Below are 23,424 nucleotides of genomic sequence, written 5' to 3'. Positions count from 1 at the left end.
GCGGCGCCGGCGGCTCCTCTGGCTGCAGGGTTCCAGGGCGTGCCGGGGGCCGGGCCCCTCGTCTTCGGGAAGCGCCGGAGCCTCGGAGGCGAGCGGCTGCTGCTGTGGCCGGCAGGGGAGAGCTGCGGCTGCGGCCCCGGGCACGGCGAGCTGCCGCTATGGCCGGCTCCTGCCGCGGCTCCTGCCCCTGCTCCGGCCTCTGCTCCTGCCCTGTGGGGACAGACACGGCCGAGGGCTGCCCGGCAGCTCCGTGCCGCTCCGCAGCGGGCCCGGCCGGGCTGCTGCTCTCTGCGGCCTCTGCCCGCCGCTGCCGGCCCCGCCGCGCTCCCGCCTGCCTCTGCCGCAGCCGGGCCCACACGGGAGGCAGCACATTGCGGCCGGCTCGGAAAAGCCCTGCCCGCAAGCCGCCCGCTATGGGCCCCGCCTCAGGGCACAGGCTGCGGGCGTCGTCGCAGCTGCGAGCCGCCCCGGGCCACCTGCCGGCCTCGGCCACAGCTCCCGCCTGTGTCTCCATGGCCGCGGCTGCTCGGCACAGCGGGCTGAGCACAGCCAGCACCAGCAGCACCTCCTCACGGGCCCAGGCCCTGGGCGCTCCGAGCCCGCCCTCCCCCGAATCCCAGCCATGAGGGGCTTGGCATCCCAATGCATCCCCTGGGGACAGCAGAGTCGGCCGCTGAGCTCAGCCCATGGTGACACCACCAAGTGACCAATGGAAAATTCACCAAATCCTCATCAGAGACAAGAGAAAACTCCCATGGTGCCTGACAGCTTGAAGGAACTGCCAATTCCAGATCATTCCATCCATGTATGAAAAGAAGCTTTTGCATTAAAGCAAAAAAGAGTTATCGAAAAGGAGGGCAGGAACAAACAACAAAGTTATTTGGACTCATGCTTCTTGTGTCTGTTAGAAAGGCCAAGAAAATGCACTCCTTCCTCTTCTGACACAGCCCTCTCTGTTCATGATGTGGGACAGCGAGTGCTGATGATGTGCAGGAGCTGATGCAAGGGACAGGGGCAAGGAAGGATGCAGTAGGCACAGTGCCAAGCTGACAGAGGGATGATCTCTGGCAGTGGCACTGAAGGAGAAGAGTTTGCAGGCAGCACAGAAAATGGCTCTTTGTTTCCCCTCTTCTTTCAGTGCTGCTAAGAATGTAGCCTGCAGCAAGCTGGGAACACCAGAGCCTGGAGCCCTTTCCAGGCAGGGCTGCATCAGACACAAATCACCAGGGGACTGAGGAGCCCCTGGGGTGGCAGTGAGCAACCTCAGGCTCTGCTCACTGCTGCTGGCATTTTCTATTGAACCATCTCCAAGGACTTCTGTTGTGCTCTGTATTTCTAAGGGTTTTCCCCCTTGGTTTTTTTTTTTTTTTTTTTTTTGTTGTTGTTGTCTCCTGCACCTTTTTTTCTCCATATTTTTCTATCCTGTCAGCAGCAGCCCCTGTCCAGAACTGGCTCTAAAATATCAGCAAAGCAGCTAGGAACAACAATGGGTGGAATCCTGTGGCTCAGGAATTCATATGCCAGAGCCCTGCCTGTGCCTCATGCTTTGTCAGGACCTCCTTCTCTGTGCAAAACTAGGGATTTGTTGAGTTTTTTTGCCACAGAGCTCCTGAGAAGCAAATGTTGTGCTAGGTTTCTCAGGAGTGTATCCGTTAAGTTCATTGCCGGCAAACAGAAGGTAAGGCCAGGGTAGCAGAGCAGCTGGGAGCTGGTCACTCCCTGCAAAGGGCTGGTGTAGGATGTGGGAACACCACGTTCCAGGAGGGGCGAGGAGGATCAATGTGCTCAAGGTGCTGCCAATGAGGTTTGGGTTCACTTAGAGAGTAGTCAGGGCTGGTGAGCACTGCAAGATCCAGCTGCAGTCCCCATCCATGTCCCTTTCAGTGCTGGCTTTAGGGTGTCTGCAGCCTGGATCCAGAGCACCCTGGGGGGCTCCTGAGGCTGCCTTTGCACTCAGGGTGAGGGTGCCCAGGAGCCCCTGAGGCCAGCAGTGGGGACAAGGGCTGGGGCTTGTGGCCTGGCAGGTGTGGCTCTGGGGGCTGTGACATGCCAGGGCATGGGTCACTGTCACTGCCCTCCGCAGCCCTGGCTAGCTCTGTGATGCTCCAGGGACAATGTCAAGAGTGGGGATCTGGCTAGGTTAGGGTTTTGCCTGAGCCAGAACCTCTAGGCCAAATGCCGAGCAGTAGAGACCCCTGGAGGACCGAGTGGAGGAAGCACAGGAGGCTCTTCTGCGGTGTAAAGTGCAGCAAATTCATCAGGAGAGGCGGGGGGAAGGTTCTACAAGTCAGAATTCCCAAAGGGAACAGATGTTCAGAGAACCCGCAGCACCCCTGTGCACTGGTTTTTAAAATCTTTCAAAACAGGGGGTGGACACCATATAGTAACCAATAAGCGACTCTTGGGGTGTGGTTTTTAGGGCTACAACAAATCAGAACAAGGGGAAGAGAGAGCGTTGGGATAGGGATTGGATCTTAGGGTGAGGGACAGGGAACTTTCTGGAACAAAGGGTAGGGTTTGGACTGATGGATGGGGCAAAGGGGCCTGGTTGTCTTGACAGACAGGGAAAAATCTGGTGAGGAGGGAGGGGATTCCTCGAGGGACACTTGGGTAGGAGGGCATAACAGAGGGGAGAGACTAACTCTAATAACTCGGGGAACACTTGAACATACCACTATATAACAGAACATTTGACTCAGTAAACTAACACACTGCAACACAGAAATTCAGGCTTTCGGCAGCTGAGAGGTGGCACTGTTAGAACCCGCAGCAGCTGGTGAAAGCCATCTCTCTCCTTCAGGTTCTTGCTGTGTGGGAAGATGCTGCGAGTTGTGGTGGCTGCACTCCCCCTTTGCTGGGAGGATGATCTGTACCAGGGCAGAGCAGAAAGCTGCCATGGTGAGCAGAACATGCTCGGAGCATTACAGTTCAGAGAATGGCACTGCCCCTGAAGGGCAAAAAGCTTGAAAGCATAGAATTCTGTGCAGAACCGTTGCACAAATTTTCTCTTCTAGAACATGCCCATTTTTGTATATTGTAGATGAATACTCCAGGTTTTATAGAATACATGGGGTTTTTTCTTAAGGTTTTTGGGAGAACTCTCAAGTTTATTTCTGTTTGTATTTTACATCCAGCATGCATACAGGGTTTTTTTTATTATTATTATTTTTCTTTAGTAAATACTTAGGGAAAAATACCTAAGCATTTTTTAATCCTTTGGGATATTGTGACTAATATTCTTAGAAAGAAAACCTTGTTGAACAAGCGTGAAAACACAGAGAGAGGGAAAACAATATAAAAGTCTTTTAGAACAGGGTGTGTAATAAGGACTGCAGAACTGAGTAATTCCTCCAAGGGCAGAATTAGCAAGATATATTACCAAGAGTAACTGCCAAGATACTTCCTTAAGCATAAGGAAATGTGACCTGCAGCCATACTAAGTACAGCCAAAGCAAATGAAAACCTTTGGAAAAGAGGGAATTTTTCCAGTGACATCAGTCTGTGATAAATAGGTATGATTTCTGCTGATAAGTATTGAAACAGTAGTCAATATTGATACAGTAATTAATATTTGAGAATAATAAAATAGTTTAAAGTTGTAATGCCAAAGAAGAGAGGGAGAGGAGGGGCTCCACCCACCCTTCCCAGCAGATGTTCTCAAGGACCACAGGAAAGAAGCTGAAGATACAGTTGCTAAAAATGACCAAGAACCTGGTTGGATCCCAGAAAATGCTAATTATAAGGGATTTATTGCCTTGATATGTAGAGGCAGTGATACGTTAGTCTTGGCTTACATTGTACTGGCTTGGTGCGCATGTGTAACCCAAAGGTGAATTAAAGGACAACGAAGAAGACTACAGAGCCTTCATCAGTGACGACCTCCAAAGATTTGTGCGACCACCAAACCGAGTGGTGGCGCATGCGTGGTAAAGGTGGTAATGAAGGCGGAGATAGAGATATGACGAACCGAAAATGGGAGGAGATGGCATTGACACATGGCATATAAGGGGTGATTTTCACTTGGCAAGCTTGTACGTGAAGTGGCAAGTGTCATTGAACCCCGCACTCCGTACCCCGTGGTTGTTTTTGCTTATGTGCTATTATTTGAACCAAATTATCCCTTATTTTAATCAAATTATATTGTATCCAATTTTATCTTTTTTTATTTTAACTATTCAAATGAAATTGCGACTACTTTTAATATTGTTTGGGGTTTTTTTATGATGGGATAATTGGGCAAACATAACAGCTTCACAGTTAGAGCTGTACATATGTTCTGATCTTTAGATACAGTTTTGAATTAAGGTGTTTTGATTCTGTCTTTAAGTTTTGATGACATATTTTTAATTCTATATTTTTTTTGATGATGAAAAAAAGCAAAAAAATAAACAAAATTGAAAAAAACCAAAAGGAGAATGTGAGACCAGGACCTGCTAGCCTAGAGATTATGGGAGTGCAGCTCACTCGATGTGCCAGCGTCTCACCACATCCTTTCCGCATTGGGCCTCTCCTCCTCCTCTTTGGCCATGTTTTCTTTGTGTCATTTGTGCTGCTCTTTGTTACTTGGCATTACAACCGAGTCACCTGTTGACCTGTTTGAGGGACAATGGATCCAAAAGATCCTGTCTAGTCAAAGGTGTGTTCTGTGCTCACCAAAGGCCTGAGCAAAGAAACCAAGAGAAGTGTGCCCAAATCCCAAAGCTTTGCTCCTTTGCAATCTCCCACAGATCTGGCTCACAGGTGTCTTCAATCACAATTCCACAGGTAAGAAGAGGTCATGTATTCCACTGGGAAAAGATGCACTGCTTTGGAAAAGCCACCTGTATGTATATTTACCCAGGACAGCAGTGCAGCTGTGTTGTTTGCTCCTTGTTTGCAGAAGGATGAGTGCACTGGGAGGCCAATAACAAGTGACAAGGGTTCCTCCAATCTGCACTGCAGCCTGGGTGCCATTCAGCCCAGAGCTAGGGGATCATTTGTTCCCATGGACCAGTGCTTGCCAGTGGAATGAATTCCTGCACAGCTGGAAGAAGCAATTCTGGATTCAGCTCCAGCTCTTGGTGGGCCGCATGATCATTGACAATGCTGCACTTCCAGAAATTATTCTGCAGTTTCCTTTCATAGTCATTTGAAGCTTTGAAACTTCACATTTTAATTTGCTTTGCTTTAGGGTAAAACACTTCTGGGCCCAGTGCAAACTGTAACCTTTTGACAGCAAAGTCCTCATGGTTGCCAGCTGATGTTACACAATGTCACCTGTCTGCATGTGTCTGCTTAGCTCTGGGTCTAGTCCCGGCCTAGTAAAGCCCAGGCAGGGTGGCACGTTGCAGGGAAAACTGGTCCATGAGCTTATGGGGTTGCCCTCAGCAGCAAAGTGAATGTGCCCTTTGGGGATTCCTCTGGAGACAAATTTAGTGACCTACTCCATGCCACAATATTCTCTTAGATCTTTCTGCAATATTCTAGAAAAGGCTGTGAAACATCACATCTCCTTGCACAGCCACTGTTTGAAGAGGGGCATTTTTGTCCCTCCTCAAAGTCATTGCTCTTGCACACAAGAAACATGAACATCCACCAACAGGAATGATGCATGGTCCTGCTGCTGCTGCTGCTTCAGAGCACTGGGTAGTGCAGACCTGGGTGTTACCAATATGAGCACTTAATTAGCATTTCATGCTCCTTCAATCTGTCCAGATCCCAGGGCTTTTTGTTTCAAAGCAGCCACTGCACCATCTCTAGGGAAGAACAGGAAATGGGAAACAGCGGCTGCCAGCCTTGCAGGGGTATGGGGGAAAACCTGAGGTGTCTGCATCAAAAGATGAATGGGAAGAGTGTAATTGCCAAAGCAAATGCTTTGTTAGGATAGCAGGAGCAGTTCTTTACTGCATGCTTGCATGAAGATCATTTGGGATCTCCTTTTTGTGTCTCATGCAGAAAAGGAGCTCTTAATAATCCCACGCTACTTAAACCAGATTGGGATGTAGCTCTGCAGTGATTCACAATGAAGCAGACTGCCTGCTGTGTCACTGCCAGCCCTGGTGAGCCTGTGAGGGACTGTAGTGTATCCCATGCCTGTTTTGCCTCCAAGCAAAGCTTGGTTTTCCTTATTAGTGTGGAGTAAATACAAGAGTAATAAAATGGACAATTAAACTGGCCACTTTGGAGGATATGCTCATGCTTTTGCATGTCAGTCCTGCACCTCATGCTCCCAAGGCTTGTTATTCATCATGAAATATTTAAACAAAAAACCTCAGCTCTCATGTTATACCTGAATAAAACTGCATCAAATCATCAAGAATTTTGCTGTCAGGAACAAGACATGAGCCTTCCGACACTCACTTGCAGCTGTCCTGGATTGCTGCAGCCCTTTGTGAAAAGCTGCTGCAGACAGAGTGTTTGGAGTTGGTTTGGGCCTTTATGAAAGATCTGTGGAGCAGTGTGCAGGGCTCTCCAGGCAGGAAACTGTTTGTCCAAGCCCAGGGACACGGTGCCGGCAGGAGCGGAGCGGCCCCGCTCCCAGCCCGAGAGTCTGTGAGCTGAGCCACGCCGGGGAGAAAAGGCAGCGAGGGGCTCCAGCCCAGCTGCTTCACTGCCCTGCCCGCTCCATGGAGCTCTGCCATGGGAGAAAGCCGGATGAGCCCCCAAGCTTCCATCAGCTGCTGGAACTGCTCCATGACAGCTCCTGTTCTTCCCAAGAGAGCCCGGCGCCTTCTTGTAACGCGTGTCATGGGGGGATTCTGTTTGTTAATAGACTGTTGGGGGTTTTCAACTTTCATCTATGAGTAATAATTTCCTATTGCTGGAAAGGGATTGTTGGAACACTTTAGAGGAGACGACTTATTGCACAATATCCTGTTTGAAGTTGTCTCAAACTGTGAGAGACAGATGGCTTCACACAGGAGCATCCCCAAGGCAGCTGAGGTGAAGGCACAGAGAAAGACAAACCCAGTATTTCTGAGGGAACTCCTTGACTCCAACCCAACCTGAGTTGTCAAACAGCAGACTTGATGTTTCGAGACATGGGCCACAGGGGAAACCTTTCAGTGTGTTTGGTCCAGGCTGGGTTATGCTCAGGGCAAAGGTGTGTCAGTGTGTTGGATAATACTCTTTTCTTGACCTAGAGATGGGGCAACTGAGAGGTGTTTTAAAAACTTTTCTTCCATTTTCAGTCTCATGAGAAGGGTGAGACAATACAGATGTTATAATTCACACCATCACAATTAAGAAGCCAACTATTTCCTAATTACAGTATTTCTTGGTCTATCAGCTTTTTGCCGTGCCATGTTGTAGATGCCTTAAAGCCAATTATTTAAAACTACCCCTTGTGTGTCCCACTACAATGCATCTTTCATAGCTCTGTTTTTCCAAAGTCTTATTTGCAAGGCCATCTTTTGAAACTTTTTTCCAGCTCCATTTCTATCTCAACAATATCTGTCCTATTCCATGGCATTTTTAAGTTAGCGTTTCCTGTCTCAAGGTTTATATACAGATGCATACTGTGTGGGCCTTCTATTAGGCCCTAAAAGCTTTCTAGATATCCATTTCCCACATCAGTGCACTTGGCTCCTTCTCTCCTCATTGTGCCTGGCAAGCAGAGGAGCCCAGAGCTCCTGCAGAACCCATCACAGCACTCAGTGGGAGCAAACTTGTGTCCAGTCCTCACCTGGAGCTGTGGTGCCCAGCATTCCACCACACTGGAATGAGGAACTGTTCCTGCTCTTTCAGAAGGAGCTAAGGAGCTTTGGCCTTCAGATCAATTGTCTGCAGGCTCCTGCAGTGCCTGGTGCTGCTCCCTTGCCAGAGGCACCCCAGGCCAGGGGGGCACATCTGGGCTGCTGTGTCTGGCTCTGGGGCTCCCTGTTCTGGGCAGAGAGGAGGAGCTGCAGAGGCTCTGCAGGACTGACAGGGTGGGCTTTGGGGCTGGCTGGAGAAGCTGAGGGACCTGGGCTGCTGAAGCTTCTGAAGAGGAGGCCCAGGACTCATCCTGCAACTGCTCCAAGGGTGGCTTCAGAGAATCCCACAACCAGCAAGGGTGGAACAGGCCATGGAGATCATCAAGTCCAACCTGTGTCCTAACACCGCTTTGTCACCCCTGAGCCTCCTCCTGGAAAAACAACCCCAGCTCCCTCAGCCGCTCCTCACAGGACTTGTGCTCCAGACCCCTCCCCAGCCTTGTTGTCCTTCTCTGGACATGCTCCAGCCCCTCCATGTCCTTCTTAACTGGGGGCTCCAGAACTGCAAACAGCAATCAAGGTGCTGCCCAAGAAGTGCTGAGCACAGGGTAAGAATCCCTGCCCTGCTCCTGCTGGCCACACCATTCCTGATCCAGGCCAGGAGCCATTGGCCTTCTTGGCCACCCGGGCACACTGCTGGCTCATGTCCAGCCTGCTGTCCATCAGTCCCTGCAGGTCCCTTTCTGCCTGGCTGCTCTCCAGCCCCTCTGGCGCCTTGTTGAGGGTGGGAGGCAGGGAGGGAATGGGTCCAGATCCAATCCTTCCTGAAATGCGGTGTTTGCTGGCACTGCCAGTTCCCAGATCTTGATATTTCCCTATTCTGGCACAGCCCAAGTGCAGCAATTTGCTGGCAAAGAAAGTCAAAACCAAGCAAAGACCTGGTACCTACAGCAACCCGATCTCATGTTTGCTGACACCGCCACTACCCAGATCGGGAATGTCTCAGATGCCTGCACAGCCTAATTCCAGCAGTTTGCTGGCACTGCAAAATTAGCATCTGGAAATTTCTCACTGCCAGCAAAACCTAAATGCAGCATTTTTCTGGCAAAGAAAGCCAGAACCCAGCAGCTTCCCGGTGCTGCAGCCAGCACCACCCAGGTCTGGTGTTTGCTGCGCAAGTGCCCAGATCTGGAAATTTCCCAGTGCTGGCACAGCCAAGTCCAGCAATTTGCTGGCACAGAAAGCCAAAATCTGGCAATTTCCTGATGCCAATAAAGGTGCCCAGACCTGATGTTTGCTGCCACTGACAGTGCTCACATCTGGATATTTCCCTGTTCTGGCAGAGCCAAGTCCAGCAATTTTCTGATAAAGAAAGCCACAATCTGGCAATTCCCTGCTACTGTCATTGGCAATGCCAAGATCCGGTGTTTGCTGGCACCCCCAGTGCCCAGATGCAGGAATTTCCCAGTGCCAGCACAGCCCATGTCTAGGAATTTTCTGTCAAAGAAAGACAAAACCTTGCAAATACCTGGTACCTACAGCAACCCAATCTTGTGTTTGCTAACACCACAGTGTCCAGATCCAGAATTTTTCAGATGCCTGCACAGCATAAATCCAGCAATATGCTGGCACTGAAAGTTCACATTTGGCAATTTCCTGGTGCTGGCACATTCCCCACCCAGATCTGGTGTGCGCTGGCACTGCCAGTGCCCACATCTGGCAATTTCCCTCTTCTGGCACCACCCATGTCTAGAATTTGCTGGCAAAGAAAGCTAAAACCTGGCAATTTCCCCTTGCCAGCACTGCCCAATCTGGAGTTTGCTGGCAGCAGGATCCCAAGAAAGAAGGAAGGAAAGAAGAAAAGAAAAGAGGAAGGCATCTAGATCCAGTCCTTCCTGGAGCCTGGAGCCTGAAATGGGCTGTTTGCTGGCACTGCCAGTGCCCAGATCTGGACATTTCCCTGTTCTGGCACAGCCCAAGTGCAGCAATTTGCTGGCACAGAAATCCAAAGCCCGTGGCAGCTTCCTGCCACTTGGTCTAGCACTGCCCACATCTTGTGTTTGCTGCATCAGAACCCAGATTTGGAAATTTCCTGGTGCCAGCAGAGCCCAAATCTGGCAGATTTCTGTTGCTGGCAATGACACCACCCAGATCTGGTGTTTGCTGGCAGCACCAGCGCCCAGATCTGAAAACTTCCTGGTGCTGGCACAGCCCAAGTCCAGTGATTTGCTGGCACAGAAAGACAAAGTTTGGAAATTTGCAGGTTCTGGCTCCAGCACCATCCAGCTCTGGTGTTTGCTGGGACCGCCAGTGCCCAGATTTGGAAAATTCCTGATGCCTTCACAGCCCAGGTCTAGCAATTGTTTTTTAGCTAGCTGGGGCAGAGAAGTTCCTCGGGCTGTGACTTTCCTTTTTCTTGGAACTGTTTAAACCTGCTCTGGACTGAAAACCCAGACAAACAGCGGCAGCTCACACCTGTGCCCCCCCGAGCTCTGGGGCGCTGCATTCCAGAACCAGAGGGACTTAGGAGAGACCGAGAGAGCCAACTACAACCCACAAAAAGGACTTTCTGAATGTGACATCTCTTCAGCACTGTCAGAGGTTTTATTTAATATTATTCATTTTTCATGCTTGTGAATACTTTACTTGTTTAATAAACTGGGGTTTTTTCACTTTTCTCAAGGGAAGTCTTTCCCTGAACTAGTAGGGGGAGGGGACGCTTGAACTTGCTTTCTAGATGGACCCCTTTTGGAGATTTCCTCCCAAAATTTGCCCTAAACTAGCACAAACAGTCACAATGAAAACTTCACCAGTGGCATAATTTCCTGGTGGAAAATCTTGCGACAGAAGCTTGACCTTGCTCTCCATGAGAGATTCTTGGGAAGAGCAGACAGGAGAAGATTCCTGGAAAACTGAAACAGCTTTCCAGAAGTGAAATGAAAATGAAAGAAACAATCCAAGATGTTTTCCCCTATCTATTTCTATGCTCCCCTTTTTTATGTTGCATCCCAGTAATTCCAGATGCACCTCATCTCTAAGATCGATGACTTAGTGATTTTTAGACACTCTAAAATCCCATGAGCCACACACAGTTTTCCTTCCCCTGTTTTTACTGGAAAGCAACACTGGAGATGTAAGTGCAGTGCTTGGGTCAGGTAGGAATCCTACCCCAAGGGAAGGTGGCCCGACAGTGTTTGACCCTCAGCAAGGACAATGCACAGCAGCAGGCGAGGGGATCGCTGTGCCAGTGCGCAGGAGTCAGGGCTCTGCATCCGGGCTCAAGGCTGCAAAGTTCCCGTGTTTGGGCAGACGGAGGGGCTGTCCCCAGGGCGCGCGGGGCTCGAACGTGGGGCTCGTGGGGCGAGCGGGGAACGGACACGGGGACGAACGGCCCCGGTGCCTCAGTTGCAGCAGCGGCAGCAGCGGCAGCAGCAGCAGCGGCAGCAGCAGCGGCAGCAGCGGCAGCAGCAGCGGCGAGAGCAGCGAAACCGATAATTTAAAACTCGCTTTCTCCTATTTTTCTTCCTCTTTCTCTTTGTCCCTTTATTTCTCTTTCTCTCCCTTTCCCGCTGTCGGGCACCCTTCTCTCGGGGTCCCTTGCCCGGCGTCCCTCTCCTCTCCCCGCCTCCCTCTCCCCTGCCGGGCCGGGCCATGCTCCCGGCCCGCCCCCGGCCCCGGGCGGGGCTGCCCCGTGCCCGGCCCCGACCGTCCCGCCGCGGTCTCGCCTCCGCTTGGCTCTGGCCGTACTGGCGGTGGCGCTGCTGGGCGGGAATCAGTGGCTGGTGCGGGGGCGGCATCGCCGCCCTTCGGCTCCGCCTGGCCCGAGCCCGGCCCCGGCCCCCACCCAGGGTCCAGTCCCGGCCCCGGCCCCGGCCCCGGCCCCGGCCCCGGCTCCTCCCGGGGCCCGCAGAGGACACACGCGGCGCGGCCGCTCCCGCCGCCTCCGCTGCGGCTTCCCCGGCCCGAGCTCCGCCGCTCGGCAGCGCGGCCGCCGGCCCCGAGCCTCCCGTGCCGCGTTCCCGGAAGCGAACGCCTGGGCATGGCCGGCCCGGGGCGGGTGAGCGGCGCTCGGGGGCCGTTGCTGGCCCCGGGCCGAGCGCTGATTGCCGCGTCCCGCTCGCAGGTGAGGCGCAGGAGGCCCTGCAGGAGCGGCACCGGCTGCGTTCGGTGCTGGGGCGCCAGAGAGCCTCGAGAGTGCCCAAGCTGGCCACTGTGGAGGAGGAGGAGGAGGAGGAAGAAGGCCCTGGAGCTGCTCCAGCACAGGAGAATGAAGAGGCGGTGCCATTCCATCCACTGCAGGAAGGTGAGTGGCAGAGCTGGGCTGCAGGACTGGAGCCTGCAGCCAACTTGGCTCCATCCCATCCCATCCCATCCCCTGGGGAAATGCCCAAGGACAGGACGGAAGAGGGGCCGGGCAGACATCCCGCAGGGGCCGTGCTCCATCCCCTGGGCCATCCCGGGGCTCTCCCTGCCTGTGAGCACAGGGCTGGGCTATGTTCTCCGGCCTCTCCCGCAGCCCCTCAGCTCTGGCTGCGCTCGCTCTTTGCCAGATGCAGCCCTGGAGCGCACACAGCAGCAGGAGCGCAGACGTGGCCGCTTCCGCAGCACAGCACAGGTACCTGCAGCCACCCCCACCTGGGCTTGGCCTGCTGTCCCTGCTCAGCCCAGCCCCCTGTGTGCAGCATTCCGTGCAACATCCCCGGCTTCTTGCCCTTCTCCTACAGCTTGTTTGTGACTTCATCAGGAGCATTTGGCAGGAAGAGACCAGCACCATGGGCACTGGGCTCAGAGCACACTCAGAGCTCCTCAATCATGAGACCAGTGCCGCCCTGCTGGATTTGCTCCTGGAGAAGGGTGTTGCCAGGCCAGAACAAGTAAGCAGCCTGGGGCCAGGCTTCAATTCCGCCATGAGTCCCGTGCCTTCCCCAGCCACGCCTGGTGGTCCCTGGGAGCCTTTGAGGCCATGGCAGTGCGCTGGGAAGGGAAGGACTTCTCTGGGGACCCTGGGGACATTGTTCCCTCTGGCAGCTTTCCAAGTCTCCCCGTGCCTTCTCCAGGTGCCCGCCATGGTGAGGTACATTCACTGCTGGCTCATGGCCAATGATTCTGCTGAGCACAGGCTGGACAAGGCCCTGCTGAATCTCACCACAGCACACCCGGGTGACGCAGTCGTGACGCTCCTGCGTGTGGCCCCGTCCTGTGACAGGTATGCGGCCCACCTGCCCAGAAGGCTCAGGCCTTCCCAGCCCATCAGCCTGTACCACCTGTCCCAGGTGTCTGAGCAACAGAGAGTTCCAGGGCCCTCTGGCTGCTCCCTTTCCCAGCCCTGGCACGTCAGCCCCCGAGCCTGCTGCCATGCTCCCTTGCTGCCTCTCAGGGCCCTGTCTCCACAGAGCTGGGCTGCCTGGCTGCTGCTGGCCAGGGCCAGTGGACAGAGGCAGAGCCCGTGGTCAGCCGGGCCCCTAGGGATGCCCAGGCCACGGTGCCGTGTCTGAGACCCACCCTGAGACAGAGCTCTAACCCTACAGAGCTGCTTTGACCATGTGGAAGACCATCATGTGCTCGCTCAGGACTGCAGAGCCAGTGCAGCTGATACTCCTGGATGTGCTGGGGAGCTGGCCAGAGCACAGCATGTGCACCTCTGACAGGGACAAAACGGGTGTCTTTGGCCTGGCTGTGAGTTTCTGACACTGGCCTTTGCTGGCCCCAAGGCTCCCTCTCCAGCAGCTCTCCTTCCTCCTTCCCCCACTGCATCTCCCTGCCTCAGGCGCTGATCTGAAACCTGGCCCAGGGGCAGCTTCAGGCCCACCAGGCCCCGTGCTCCCCCTGCCAAGGTCTCTTGGGGCCTCTCCCTGCTAAGCTTGGGCCCTGCCACACGGACCCCTCGGCACTGAGTGCTGTCTCGGGGGGCTTTGTCCCTTGCAGGCAACCGTGGTGATGTGGAAGATCCTTCAGGAGGCCCCTGTCCCACGTATAGTGGCGCCGCATTTCCCCCACCTGTTTGTGCATCTGCTCTTCCAAGTGTTCTACAGCACAGAAGAGATGCCAGAGGAGGTTGATACCTTCTGGAAGCAATGCCAGGAAGAGCACAGCCTTGCCACCAGCCCCAACAGGTGCTCCATCCCACTCCTCCTTTCCCTGCCACGTGGCCTGCCAAGGAGCCAGTGCTGCCAGTGTGACCTGGGCTTTGCTGTGCACACAGGTTTGCAGTGCAGACCCTGAAGTCCCTGCTCTGCCTTCTCCAGTGTGAGCAGGTGGTGGTGTCAATGGAAGGCAAGCGTGGCTGGGACACGCTGCTCTGCGTTGATACCCATCACTCTGCCGTGGCTCTGCTAGCCAGGTGAGACACCCCCTTCTCCCCATTGATCCTGGCATTTGTGCCCTGTGCCCGGGCTGTCCCACACGGTCCTCATGGCTGTGGGTCAAAGGGACGAGCGACAGCCAAACAGACTGGAAAAGGCTGGAAAAGGGGGAGCCAGATGTGGCCCAGGAGCGGCCACATCTCAAAGGGCCCAGGTCCCCTGGCAGTGGGTGGTGGGGAAGGACAAGAACCATGTGAGTCAGTGCTGGGAGAGGCTTCCCTCCCTGGCTCAAGGTCTTAGTGACACTTTCCACCTTCCAGGGAGATGTGCCATGCATCCAGGCCCTTGTGTAAAAGGATCTTATGCTGCCTCCTTGAGATGCTCAGCATAGAGATGCCATACTGGGATTTCCCTGCCCTGGCATTCCTTGTGGAGGTGAGCCTGATGGCCAGCGCTGCCTGGCTGAGCTGCCTCTCAGCTCTCTGCCCTCTCGTCGCCGCAGCCGCCTGGGACGGTGCCCGTGCCCTGCGCTGCTGCCTGGGCCCAGCCCCATGCGGCTCCGGGCTCCTGCCGGCCGGCTCCCCCGTCACTGCCCTGTGCCTTGCAGGTCCTCGAGTGCCTGGACTTGAGGGAATGCAGGGACAGCATCATGGATCTTGTCTTGTCATGGCACCTGCAGAGGGACCGCGCAGACATTGGCAGCCAGCTGCTCAGGGCTCTCCTCCCGCTCAGGGACCATTCCCCGCTGGTGAGAAGGGGGCAGTGGCTGAAGCCGTGCAGGCGGCGTGGGGCTGGGCAACGCAGTCGCTTGGCCTTGCCTGGCCTTCAGGCGCTGTGGCAGCTGCTCCCAGCTCTCCTGCCTCCCGCTTCAGCTGCCCCAGTGCTTCAGGACAGGCCTTTGGCCTCTGGGCCCTGCGGCAGCAGGGTGGCCTTTCACAAAGTCGTGTTCCACACAGGCCGAAAGAATGTGGAGCCTGACCGAAAGGCTCGTGGAGCTCCTGCGGGTCAGGATGACCACCATGCTACTGGGTTATCTGTTCCTGGATAATGGTGCCCGCATACCCAGTCCCATTGCCCTGCATTTGGCTAAGGTGTTCCTGCCACTCTTTGACCACGTAAGGCTCTGTGCCCCCAGCCACGGCCACTGGCTGCTGCCCGGACACTTGGGGCCCTGTGCAGATGCAGGCCTGTGCCAATGTGGGCCAGAACCAGCTGATGCTGAGCTCTTGCTGCCTTCCTGTTCTACAGGGTGATAGCCAGGTGCAGCAGCTCTCCATGATTGTCTTTCACACCTTGATTTCTGCTGTAGAAGAAGAAGGAAAAAAGCCCCTGATGACACAAGTGTGGCAGAGCCTGCTCCCACTGCTCTTCCACTGCCATGATGAGAATCTGCGTGTGGCACAGGTGAGGACTCGTGGGCTGCTGCTGTCCCCCTGGCAGGGGGCTCGGCTGCTTCCTGCCCTGCACCTGCTGGACCGCAGCCTCCTCCAGGCTGCGGCTCCTGTGCCCTGGGCTGTGGGGCCATGTCCGCATCTCTGCTGCTCTCCAGACTTCTCGGGAGACGCTGCTTTGTGCAGTCAAGTTCCTGAAAAGGAAAGATCTTGAAAAAACTGTGAAGAAACAGAAACTCTCGAAGTTCACTGAGCTCCTGGTAAGGAGGGCCTGCATGCCCCAGCCTCAGGCTGGAGAAGGCCCCTGAGGGTGGTGCTCAGTGTGCGGGGCTGGCAGCTGTGCCCCTGCCCGCTGCTGCAGCCAGAGGCCCCGCGGGCTCTTCTCCAGGCTCCCGTGGGCCCGAGCCGGGTGCCCATGGAGCCCCGGCCCGGCGGGGCTGCGGGGCGGGCCGGCACCGGGGCTCCCCCGGCAGCAGCCGGCCCTCTGCCCCCTCCCCTCGGGAGCCCTTGGCCAGCGGCTGCTGGCCGCGCCTCAGGGCTGTGCGGGCAGGGGAGGCCGGCGCTGGGCGCAGGCAGCGCCCGGCCCAGGGGCTGAGCCCGCACCAACCCTTCCTTCCTGCTGCTCTCTGCAGCTGGCAGAGGACAGGAGCCGAGCGGCCGAGCACCTGCGCCGGGCCCTGCGCTACGTGGAGAGCCCACAGGAGCCCCTGCGAGAGGTGGCCATCGGGTTCATGGGTGAGTCCCGAGCCCGGGCTGCCCCTCCCCTCCCCGGCCCGCCGCAGCTTGGCCCCAGCCCCACCTGCTGCCCCGGCAGCGCCAGCCATGCCCTGGGGCGCCGTGGAGCCCCGCCTGGCCTGGGCATTACTGCTGCTGCCCTCTGGCAGCCGTGCCCTGGGGCGGCAGCGTGCGGCAAGGGCCGGGCTGAGCCCTGCCGGGCCAGCAGCCCGTGTGGCCACAGCGCCGGCAGCGCCGCTGGCAGGGAGCTGTGCCGCTGGGGCCGTGACAGGCTCTGTGTTCACAGGCATGGCCGGGCGGCGCCTGAGGGGGCAGCAGCAAGAGCTGCAGCTGATCTGCACTGGTGAGTGAGGGCAGCGGGCTGACAGCGCGGGCTGCCGAGGGGAGCTGCAAGCCCTGCCCCAGCTGCGGAGGGCTCTGCTCCCGTGGGCAGAGCACAAGGAGCTTTCAGGGCCCCGTGTGCCATTCATGGCCAGCAGCTTCGGGCTGATCCCCTTGCTCCCTGCTCCCTCCTGGCCACGGCAAGAGCCGGCTGGGATGGCCCTTGCAGGGGGCTCTCCTCGGCTCCCCACAGATCCGGCTCTGACCGTGCCTCTGTTCCTCTCTCTTGCAGCCCTGGAACGCCTGACGGAGGACACGAGCAATGCCGTGTCGCAGCTGGCACTTGAAACACTGCATGTCCTGGGGGAAATACAGCGTGGGCAATATTCCACCATCCAGAGGCTGCAAGATCAGCTGCACAGGGCATGGAGGACTCGGCCTCGTCTGTCGGGGCTTGGCTGGCTGTGCTGCCAGAAGACTTAGGAGAAGAGCTGATCCTGGAGGCTGGGGCAACCTGAGCCAGGGGTAATTTTCCTTTTCTTTAATATTTTTCTGTTCTTCTTTTCATTGTTTTATCTATATTGAAAATAAATAAATTATAGGTTATATATAATTATATATATTATTATAGATTATAGATTACTGTAAATAATTATAGAATGCATTATGATACACAGACTGCCAGGAGCTTTTCTTTGCTGCCCAGGGTCTGCAGGGCAAGAGGCAGGAAAGGGTGAAAAGGGAGCTTGTGCTCAGCAGCACAGCAGGCTGAGGGGTCCTGAGGCCCTGCAGGGGGAAAAGGGTGCTTGTGCTCAGCCAACTGCCCAGGTGTGCAGTGTTGCAGGGAAAATGGCCAGAAGCCCCTTGGCCTTTGGTGGCTCTGCTGAAGCCTTTGTGCTGCCCACAGAGCAGCTGGGCAGGGGCCGGGGCTGCGGGGATCCCTGCCAGAGCGGTGCCTGGAGATGGCCTCAAGCCCTGTGCCAGGCAGGAAGCGCCATCCGTGTCCTCCTGGCCACGTGCTGCTGGCTGTCTTGCTGAGGGCTCCCAGGCGCCTCTGGATGGGGCTGCTCTGGAGCTGCTGTGGGGCTGCGGCGCTGCTGCCGGGCAGCTTGGCCAGGCTGGGGGAGACCCTGAGGGGCTGGGGCACTGGCAAGCCCTGGGCAATGGGCTGGCAGAGGCCATAAGCAGCCCCCCAGCAGCTGCCTTGATCCTGACAGAGTTGACTTGCAAGAGGGATCCCGGGCACTGTGTAACTAACATCATTGGTGCTGTGGGAAACCCAAATGCAGGGAAATCTCAGACCTTTGGTCTTGTCAGCAAAGCTTAGAATTAAGCACAGGATTTGATCTGAGACCTAGGAAAGGGCTTCCAAACTTAGGTGCTAGAAGCGAGAATGCAGATTTCTAGTTTATAGCAGAGACACGGGGAGGAATGTTGAAGTGGAGGAAAGTTTAGAGTTTTAGAGTCCAAGATCTAGAAAAAATAAAAGTAGTTACAATGGTAAACAAGAAGCTTAGGATGCAGTGCTGTAGGTTTGTGTGTCATAACATGATTGGCTAAGGAAGCTTACACTGTAGCATGAGTCCCTAAGACGAAATATTGAAGGGTTGGCTCCAAACCACAAATATCTTTGTTGGCCGTGTCTTCTTGGCCAAGAAATCCTTCAAAGCTCTTGTAACTACAAGTCTTGCGGCCCTGTGAGCCATGCGGTGGAGATGTGACCAAACTCACCCTTCCTGTCTATGTAGAAGTGAAGAAAATGCAATGGCATCATGTAAAATACTCAGAGGTCTGCTCTCTAGCTCGTTCCAAACTCCTTCAACTCCTGCAGAGTGGGATTTAGCTACAAAGAGATGACAGGGACCCTTAGTGCTGCCTCTTTGACTCCAGAGCAGTTGCTTTAGAATCTTTCACATAAGCCTGTGTAGTCATGTGCCAGAAATGGATCATTTGAAGAAACTTTCCCAACTGACTTGCATGGAGGTTTGTTTGAAGGGTATTTGAGGAGAAAGGCTCCCAGCAGAGGTCTGGGCTTTGGCCTAGCTGTGTCCCCTGTCCCCTGCTGATTGTGAAGTGTGCCATCAGCTGCAGGGCTTTCTGGGCTAAAAATGTCATCAAGTCACTTGGACTTGCTCGTTATGGCCTCTAAAAGCTGGACCCAATTTTGGGGCAAATTTGGAGACCGCATCTATGGGTGGATGGAGCACCTAGGATTTTCCCAGTTGCTGGGAATGGCTCTCCAGGTTCCTGGAGTATCCATCCCATCTGGTTTTGTTTGTCCTGGTTCCCTGACAGCTGGGGCCCTGGGCAGAGCCCTGAGAGCCTGGTCTGCCCCCAAGGAAGGAGAAAGAGCCCCTGGAGAAGCTGTACCAGGTGGGGATGCTGCTGCTGCTGCTGCTGTTGCTGCTGCTGCTGCTGGAGACAGTGAGGGTGACATCAAGGATGACAAGCTCTTCCTCAGCCTGGCCACAGGAGGCTGAAGGTGATGGACTTTGATTCTGGCACCTTCTTCAAAGCCAAAGTCCACAGGGAATTTGCAGATGATTCCCCAGCTGGGGAAATTCTGCCACATTTGGGCATGGCTCAGCCTGGCTGGGAACCAAAGGCTCCCCCTTTGCTGGGGCAGATGCAGCTCATTCTTCAGTTGCTGCCCAGCTGCTTTTGGAAGGGCTGGGGCATGGGCTGGGGTGGGTACGAAATGGGAGTGGGCTCCTGGCCCTGCCAACAGCCCCCAGCACCCACCGTGCCCCGGGCTGGGGCTGGGGCTGAGGCAGCCAGCCCGACACAAACAAAGCCCCATGGTGGGAGCAGAGGTGGGACTCCAGAACCTGTGCTGGGGCTGCTTTCTGTGCAGGCAAGAAAGGGCTTGGGCTGCTCCACTGCCCTTGTTTGCTTTGGGATCACCATGATTTTGGGGGGCAGTGCAGGGTGGAAGAGAGAAAGTGTGGGCTTCCCTCACCCGTGGCTGGGTTTTTCACTGGCATGCAGGGGTTGGGCCTTCCTCAAGGCCCTGACAGATAAGAGTTTTTACTGTTTTTCTTGTTTTCCCTTTTTGCATCTAATCTCTTTTCAAGAATGTGTTGTTTGTTTTTCCAGAGGAAGCATTCCAGGTGGTCCAGTGTGGATGGGGAAGTGCTTGGGAGCAGCTGTGGCGTGGATGGGCCATGCCCTTGGAGAAGGCTGAGGACATGGTTTGGGAGCAGCTTTTCTTCCAGCCGTGGCTGGTGTGAGGTGGGTCCCTGTGTGCTTGGCAGGGTGGGATCAGAGCTTTTGGGAGATGGCAGCGAGCACAGGAGCATCCTGCTCTGGGCAGCTGCTGAGGGCTGGATGTGCAGTGGCTGGCTGCAGGCTGGGCACATGTGCTGCCCTCCTGCTCTGCTGCCAAAGGCAGCAGGGATGGGCAGCTCTGGGCACAGCTGTGGGCACAGCCAGCATGGCCTGGGCACCGCAGGCCTTGGCACAAGGGCACAGGAGCCCTCAGCTGACGGGCGGTTTCTGCTTTCTCTCCTTGCAGCCAGGCTCTGCAGGTGCTGAGGCTGCTCTGGGCTCTGCCAGGTCTCTTCTGGGCTCAGCCCTGGGCCCAGCTGGGCTGGCTCTGCCCTCACATTGCTGTCACAGCTCTGCATCAGACGAGCCCGTTGCGAGCACAGCGCCTGAGCTTTCTGCTTTGGCAGGTGAGTGAGACTCTGCTGCAGGCCCAGAGATTGCAGCTGGGGACACACATCCAACTGGCAAGGACCCAAACTCTCCACAGTCCCAGCTGAACGCCTGCATCTGCACAGGGTGTTTTGTCTGTCCCGTTCTTCCTTCTTGATTGGCTGGAATTGTGCAATTGCACTTTGTTCCTCCTCTAGAAGTGCCACGAGTGGGCCAAAGCTGGCGAGTGGGCCGTGCTCCTGAGGCAGTGCAGTCTGGAGCTGGTGGATGGAGAATTGCCCTTCTGCACTGCCAAACCAGAGCAAAAAGCCATAAGTGGGACTTTGTGTCTCTAAGAAATCCCTGACAGTTTCAAAGGGAATGTGCAGCTCATTTCCAGGCTGAGAAGGAAGGTCATTTTCTAAAGGATTTGGGGTTTGACAGAGTTTCCATTCCCAGTCCTGCTTGGAGCTGGAAGGGTACAAAGCAATTTCCTCTTGCTTCGACCACAATTTCAAATACCAATGTTGGAAACAAAGCCCAAAATCTTTTAAGAGGCTTTTGAGGTCACAAAGATGGATCCATGCCATCAGCACATTGAAAATGTAAATAACTGAGTTGTTTTTTTTAAAAAGATAATTTTCCTCTTAATGCAAATAATGTAACTTTGCATTTATGTTTTGTTTTTTTTCTCATTACCTGTATGTTATGTTTTTTCACTAACACTTGGATTTTATTCTTATCTTTTACAATTTATCAATTTTTTTCCTTTTTCCTTTTTTTTTTTCCTTTAAATAGAAAACATGTCCTATAAAAGGAATGTCCTTTGCTCCTGGTTCCCGTGTGGAGCAGCTCCCTTCCTGCTGGCTGAGCTGCTCAGGCAGAGCCCGGCAGCTCCTGGCCCTGCAGGGCTGAGGCTTTTCCCCGTTGCTGGGCACAGACTGATGGAGCAGCACTGCTGAACACGGGCACACAGAGGGACCAGCAGCAGCTGCCTTTGGCCACCTGAGGCTCCAAGGCCCAAACTCTGAGCAGCCAGGGCTGGAAGAGACTGGCAGGATCTGATCCCTGACTCCGGGCCAGGGCTGCACAAATGACCCCACAGCAGCAGCAGCAGCAGCAGCAGCAGCAGCAGCAGCAGCAGATGGAGCTGACTTTGAGCACAGCCCCTGCCCCTCTTCCCTCCCGTGTGCAGCGGTGTCACAGCAGCCTGAGGCACCTGGGAGCCCCCAGTGCCAGCAGGGACTGGAGATGGCAGCCCTGGGCTCCTGGAGGCTGTGCAGGGAACGGAGCTGGGCACTCCCTGTCCATGGGGAGCTTCCAGATGGAAAAGGCTGCTGTGCCCAGGCAGCTGCAAGGGCACAGAAAGGAGGCTCTGGAGCACTGGATCTGTGCCAGTGCCACAGTCCTGGGCAGCAGCCAGCGAGCCCTGGGGGAACAGAGGGCACAGCACGAGGGACAGAACCAGGCAAGGGCAGAGACTGGAGAGAGCCAGGCCTGGGAGCAGGAACAGCTGCTCCATTGCACTCTTGGAGAAAGCTCTTGGCTGGTTCAAAGCGCTGAAAGGCGTGAAGGGCAGAGGAGGAGGCCACAGCAAACAAGGCTCCTGTTTGCACAGCCTCCCCTCTCCGTGTCCCAGAAGGAATTGCATGGACTGTGTTCTTCTCTCCGAGTCGTCACATTGAGCATGAGCAGGTCAGCACCAGGAGCTGAAGGAGCTGAAGCCTCAGGCCACAGGAGCTGGGCAAGAGGGAACTTTTGGAGCAAAGTAATGCTGCTAAAATAGCCCCAGCTCAATGCAATGGATAGAATCATGGAATCACAGAATCCTTTCTGTTGGAAAAGCCCTCTGAGCTCACCCAGTGCAGCCGCTCACCCAGCAGTGCCAAGCCCAGCACTAAACCACGTCCCTGAAGTGCCAAGGCCTGGACACCAGCCCTGAGTGAGGCCTGGACAGCAGGCCCTGAGCCAAAGGTGGCCTCTGGATGAACCTTCCAAGCAAACGTTATCTTTTTATCTGCTCCCTAATGAAATGTGCATGGTCATTAGCACTGAGATAGATGTAGCCACTCATTAGTGAGACATGGATTGACCTTTGTGTATTTAGAAGCCAGACAAGGCCATGAAATCTGACATCTGGCCTTGTTTGGGGCTGTATGGTCAAAGTCAGCTCCCTTGGTTCCACCTTGATCCCTGGCCAGGCTTTGGGAGGGACCCAAGAGGAGGATGAAAGCAGATGTTGCCACACTAGCAGTGCTGTCAGTTTGTTTGTTCAGCACTGTCAGAGCTGGGCCCTCTCCCAGCGGGGTTGGAGCCTCACCTGGGGCTGGAGGCACCTGCAGGAATTCCCAGTGCCCAGGAGTGGCTCTGCAGCCCTTGGCTGTGACAGCTTCCCCAGCTGCTGTGTGGATCTGGGGGATGGTAAAGGCTGAGGGTAAATGCTGCTGGATCTTTCTTAATCACTGCAGGCAATCTTTGGTGGGGATGGTTGGGTGCATTGCTGAGCTGCTCCTTTTGTGATTCTTTGCTGCTCTGAACTGCAGGAAATGACACTGATTCCTTCAGTTGGAGTCTGTGCCTTTGGTGCTGACCCTGCCCACTGGTAAAACAAAACTGGCACAGTCTGGCCAGATCCCAACAAAATGTCACTTGTTCAATGTAAATGTGAGGAATCAGTGCCATCAGAAATTCCCAGCTGGGAAGCCCTTCCCTGGAGTTCCCTGGCTCTGGAGTGGGCTGAGGTTGGATCCCTGTGTGGGCAGTGGGGCAGTCGGATAAAAGAAGCTGCACCCCTGGATGTCTTCAAATGCATCCAAAAATTGTATATGGAAAAGGAAAAGAACTTGTGGATTTGGGCCGACAAAGATGATTTTGTTGAGAGTACATAGGAAACAGCACCTTCAGAAGGAACAATGATTGTTGGAATGCTCCCACATGGAGCAACAAAAGAAGGTTTTCACCTTGAGCTCAGATGCCCTTGTGCAAGTGAAATATCAATATAACAAATAACTATATACATATTTATAGTATAATAAGACCTTCATGTTTATATTTATAGCTTTTAATGTATATATGTCTATATCTACATGTCTATATCTGTATTTATATATAAATATGTACATATAATAATAATGTGAAATAGTGCTGACAATACTAATTTGGTATCTTTGGCTGCTCAGGGATGTAACACTAAATACCCTACAGAACAGGATTGGCCAGGACCCTAATGTCAGTGGTCAACTTTGTGAGATTGTATACAATGGAAAAAGGAGGAAGGGAGGAAATTGGCTATTTTTACAGGGTGTGCTGATACTGTGATGTGAGTGTTTTGTCTGTTCATGTGAAAAATATAGAGATTTTGTCTGC

This window comes from Melozone crissalis, unplaced genomic scaffold (assembly GCF_028551555.1).
Source record: "Melozone crissalis strain CALT ecotype California unplaced genomic scaffold, PUWL_Pcris_2 ptg000083l_1, whole genome shotgun sequence".
Lineage (NCBI taxonomy): Eukaryota > Metazoa > Chordata > Aves > Passeriformes > Passerellidae > Melozone > Melozone crissalis.
The sequence above is the reverse complement of the archived record's forward strand: the minus strand, read 5'-3'. Positions refer to the sequence as shown.